This window comes from Patella vulgata, chromosome 3 (assembly GCF_932274485.2).
Source record: "Patella vulgata chromosome 3, xgPatVulg1.2, whole genome shotgun sequence".
In the NCBI taxonomy this organism is placed as follows: Eukaryota; Metazoa; Mollusca; class Gastropoda; family Patellidae; genus Patella; species Patella vulgata.
The window spans coordinates 30,139,143-30,144,936 of record NC_065881.2 but is presented as its reverse complement, the minus strand read 5'-3'; the positions used below and the strand labels follow the sequence as shown (position 1 = coordinate 30,144,936).

Here is a 5,794-nt window from a genome sequence, read left to right as displayed (position 1 = left end):
ATCTGAAAATGGACGTTTTTGTTTTTTGTCTTAATAATGAGTAATTACTCCACCAATCCTCAGACATTCAGCAAATTGTCGTGGCATGCAACCGTCCACTCATGATTTGGGGCAATCTGACCCACTCCTCGAAATTACAGTCACGAAATCGCTGTCTATAGCAACTTATATGTGCATTATTTATATATTTCAGTTTTTGGGCTTATGGAAATACAGATAAGCTTTCAGTGAGCACATTAATTATTTTGTCGTTGTGCACCTTACACAATCATCCAACCTTTAACCTGTAGATCGTATGCAGGAATTGACAAGAGCGTATCAAATATTGTGGTCATCTACTAGCTTCTAGTACACACAATTTAAAGAGGTTTTTTTTATTTACCAAAAATCACATTAGTATAATATTTCTTACAGGAGAATGATATCGAAATGAATGCTACAGATCAATTTGTAAGTAAATAGGTTATAATTTTTTTTCAATTTAAATAAAACGACAACCATGAAACGAAAGACAGATTTGTGCAAAAAGGGGATATATTAATAATACCCTTGTATATTTTTACAGGTAGCGCCTACATACGTTGAACACAGCAGAAGCAGCAGCAGCAGCAGTGAATGCTCAATCTCAAGTTCAGACACAGAGGTAAACACCTTACTCATATAATTTCAGTTTGGGCGTAGTCTGTACATCAGCAATTGGCTTCTGATCGCGATAAAAGCTAGAGTGTTTGACAGATTCATTTTTTAAATTTGGTGTCAAGCATAAGATTATATTATATTATTATTGCTAAAGTATGATAACGTACAGTGTCGATGATAATTCATTTCTGAAGCACACTGACGCTTAATTGTAAATGCACCTGAAAATTATTTAACACAGTACAACAATAGTATATTTCTAATATGATTTTACAGACAATGCCTTCACAATTTGAGCGCACAGACATCAGCAGCAGCAGCAACAACAGCAGCAGCGACTGTTCGTGTTCAGACACGGAGGTAAATACGCTTACTCGTATAATTTGAGTAAATACTGTCAAACATTGTTATAATATGATGATGAACCCCGATCTTACTTATGTTATACAGCTAATGTATATGATCCAATAGTGCAAACAATAATTCATACCGCTTAATTGTAAATGCATCTCAAACATTAAGGGGATACTCCATTGAACGTTCCGGAATTAAATTCTCTCATCATTATTAAAATCGGTACCTTAAAAAGCCCTATTATTCATTTTTTAAGTATCATTCACAAAATGTATTCAAATCCGCTAAATTTCGTAGGCTAGCGATGACATCGGGAGTTGATTGTGGTCCGGATAATTAATGTACAAATAATAAGTTAGATGTATTTCAGACCTAAAGAAAGACCTTCAATAGCCAGATTAAGCTCTTGCATAATGTATGTTTAAAAATGTGTAATGTATTTACAGCAACACACACCAGATAATCTACACACCACCACAGATGATGGGCATATTCATGGGGTAGATGATAATGTACACACCACCACAGATGATGGGCATATTCGTGGGGTAGATGTAGAGGAAATACCACCAATTATTCACGAACAGGTATCAGTAACACTTTTCCTTTTTTTAAAGTGTAGTTATTGATTATTATCGATATGGTATGTTTAACCGAATATTTACAAAAAAACATCACAATCTGTATTTTCAAAGAACTATACAGAACTTTTATACAAATGATAAGTAGCACCCATATCAAACAAACACAATCAAGATAAAGAGCTGACAATTTTAGTCAAATTACTTCACTCGGTCGTCATTACTAAAGTTGGTATGATAATCAAGTCTAGATTATCCATTTTTACGTTAAATTATCCATCACAAAATGTATTCAAATCCAGTAAATAGCGCAGGCTAACGGTGACATCGAGAGTTCATTATAGTCTGGTAAAGTTAATTAAAATCCAATTAATATATATAATAACAAAGCAAGACCTTGGCATAATGCATGGTTAAAGAATAGTGCGCTATATTTTCGGTGTTTCCAAGTCTTTCTCTAGCATTTAATATAGGCATAATAATATCATACTTCTTTTTGCAGTCCAACCTCGTGGGTTTTCTCCGGGTCCTCCGGTTTCCTCCCACTGCTAAAGACCCCTACGCGCAAGCGAAATATTGAAATAAAATTAAACCATATGTTAGTCCCGAAATGACCTAGTTTGTGTCGAGTGGACGTTAAACCCCATTTCTCTCTCTCTCTTCTTTTTGCAGATTTTGGAAGCATTGCAGGTACGTGCGGTGGAGAATGGAAATAAAGGTAACATGATTTGATAACTTTATGGCATTTTAAAACTTATTAAACAACAGAAAAGATAAATATAATATGAATAGGGTCAAAGACGTAACATTGTATGTATGTCCAAGAACTAAATATTGTTTTCCTTTCTGACCTTCTACATTAATGATGGTGGTATAATCGTTTTAGGTGTTCGAGACACGGTACACAAAATTAAGGAAACAGCAAGAAAAAATGTAAAAAAAATATTTATAGAGTATATAGTTTCTATTTATATATTGAACGTGATATAGAGACTGCCTACATTGTGTGTTTTTCTTTGAAGGTACCTTGTACGTTTATGTATGTAGTCCAGAAAAGACCTAGATTGTGTTGAGTCTCTCTCAGTCTTTCTCTAAAAATAACAAATCATAAACATTGTGTTATTTTATTTATTGTGTAGTACATTTACTATTGCTTTCATATTTATTTTAGAAAATTACACCCATGAAAATGCGACTGCGGTCAAGGCATTCAAAGAAATAAATAAAAAAGAAACGAAGCACCCAAGCACGAAATTTGTACATATGTTATATACTATTCAAAAAAAGTAGGGGATATTTGATTTTTAAGTGTTATTAAAGTCACCTAATGAAACTGACGAAGAAACAAATGACAGAATGAAATGAAGTTCACATTCATCGATTTATTCCAAATGATCGTTAGACTAAGTAAGGCACAGACTGACCATTATAAGGGTAAAATGATACCCGGGGTCAAACAGCAAAGTTACCACAGCATCACAACCAAGTCAGTAACGGGTAAATCCTCCTCTGTTTGCCAAACAAGCATTGATCCGACGTGTCATACTCCTAATGAGACGTCTAAGGTCATTTTGGTCCAGATTGTCCCATTCCTGTTGCAACGCAGCAGCAAGTTCTTGGACATTGGCAGGACGTTGTTGACGTTGACGTAACCTCTGTCCAAGCATGTCCCAGACATGCTCGATGGGGGAGAGGTCGGGACTCAGTGCTGGCCAAGGTAATGTGGTGATGTTCTGTTGTTGGAGGTAACCTGTAACGATCCTGGCCCTGTGACATCTTGCGTTGTCATCCTGGAAGATGAAACGGCGGCCATGACGTCGTGCGAACGGCACAACATGGACTGCCAAGATGTTGTCCCGGTAGTACTGGCCTGTAACACGCCCTGCAACAACATGTAAAGCCGTTCTTCCAGCAACAGTGATGCCTCACCACACCATAACAGAACCACCCCCAAATCGATCATGTCTGATGACGTTAACGTCTTGGAAGCGCTCGTTTCGACGACGCCACACCATCCTACGTCTGTCCAAAAAAACAACAGTGAACCTTGACTCATCTGAAAACATCACATTGCTCCAGCGTCGATTATCCCAGTGTTGACGATCCCTACACCAACGACGTCTTGCCTGAATGTGATGATCTCTCAAACAAGGGATCACGCGAGGACGTCGGGCGCGAAGGTGACCCCTATGCAGTCGATTCCGAATCGTCTGGCCACTCACTCTCACACCAGTGTCTGTTTGAAGACGAGCGCTGATCTGATTTGCTGTGATGACACGATTTCTCAAGGCCAAGGTACGGATAAATCGATCCTGGGCTTGAGTTGTCGCCCTTGGTCGACCTGAGCGTGGTCTGTCCTGTACAGATTGTGTATCACGGTATCTGGACCATAGCCTGCTTATGACAGACTGAGAAACATTCATCGTCCGCGCCACAACCGCCTGTGTTGTGCCGATCTGTAGCATGCCAAGGGCACGTAACCTTTCATTTTGGGTAAGCCGACGCATATCAAAATTTGTTTTCTGGTCACTAAAACAATTAAACTGATGTTTCCACCCTGGAATTCAATGCCACAATGACTGTAACATTCAAAGTCAGAGTCGTGCAAATCTTGGGTTGGACCCCCATGATGATCCCAAGCATCACCTGCATTCCATGCGGTAGCTATTGGTGCGTTTGGGCGTCACATGTAACTGGAAATGTTTCTTCTGTTAGGTTCTATAGTGACTTTTTTCGTAGTCATTTGCATATTTTAGTATTATGCCCCCAAAATCAAATATCCCCTACTTTTTTTGAATAGTATATAGTTCAAAGACATTTAAAGAAAAAAATTAATAAAGTTGACTTTTAAGCACCAATTGATCAGCAAATGAAGATAAAACCAAGCACGGAATTGTCTGTATACACTGTATATGTTTGAAGAAATAAAAATAAGATGGAAATAAAGCTAAGAAAGATGATAGCCAAGGACATGTATATATGTTATATTTTGTAGATTTAGTATATGTATTCATCAATTTAGATAGCGTGAAGGGTGGGTTGTATGACAGTTTTACATCAATTTTTAATAAACAAAGACTAACCACAATCAAATTGGTTGACAAAAGATAAATAATATATTGGGTGAAACAAATTGACCATGTCTTAGACACCATGCACTTTATATTCATCTTTCCAGACAGTTGTGTAATTAGTTTTGAAAATACTATGAAAATAAATTCGACCAAAAGATTGTGTTAGAAACCTTGGTGTATATTTTGGCAGAGCTGCAGGTGTCCAACATCTGCAAAACTGTCATTAGTACAATATTGGATTTATTGGACCTTAATACCACAAAATTGCGAATTTACGCTTATATTGCAACGTCGTCTGGTGATTACTGTAACTCGTGATTATACTCTCTGCCAAAATACCTACTTTATGATTTACAAACATCTGGCCATATATGAACCTTCAAGAAACAAGTATATACCATAATTCGGAATTAATTTTAATTAAATATGATATGAAACGCGCTAAGTTTGTATGATAATTTTGTTTAGCTTATGTAATAACATTTGTAAAGTCCCATAGAGCAGCCAATTGAATTTTCAGCGCCTGAAACATTATTATTGATATTATTATTATTATTTACTGTTTCATTTTGATTTTCAGCAGTAATAATGCTATTTTCATAATATCAAAAAACAAAAAAGAAAAACACCTTAAATTAAATAAAACATGGATTAGCCTTAGTAAATATGTACATTTTTGCCACCTTTTGTATGTATGTGTAATATTTTATGTCGGATATTAAATAATAATGACATACTACTATTTGAAAATTTGTTATCATTTTGTACAAGAGGAAATAAATAAACATAGGAAAGGATCTTGTACAACAAAGGCATATAGGAAGGTCTGAAAAGAAAAATACCAAAATTATTCTAAGTCGAAAATTTTGTGGAATGTGGTACCACACAGGCACAGAGGGGTGTCTGAGAAAATTTTTTGAAAAAATTGATATTTTATCAAAATACTCTATCAAAATTATTCTAAGTCTAAAATTTTGTGGAATGTGGTACCACACAGGCACATAGTCCAAAATGTTGTGGAACTCTTGTGGTGAAAAACACCACAGACCACAAAGGCATATAGGAAGGTCTGAGAAGAAAAATACCATAGACCCTAAATGCATTTGTGGAATCAGGTGGAATGTGGTACCAAACACGCATATAGGG

At 36.2% G+C, this 5,794-nt stretch overlaps 1 long non-coding RNA gene across 1 annotated transcript; it reads left to right on the top strand.

The window, feature by feature from the left end:
* The first annotated feature begins 421 nt into the window (after positions 1–421).
* Positions 422–5,164, top strand: LOC126816923 (uncharacterized). The gene is made up of 6 exons (XR_007678666.1): positions 422–450; positions 566–643; positions 916–999; positions 1,440–1,580; positions 2,247–2,292; positions 2,746–5,164. It is a non-coding gene; the product is annotated as an uncharacterized LOC126816923 (long non-coding RNA).
* The last annotated feature ends 630 nt before the right edge of the window (positions 5,165–5,794 follow it).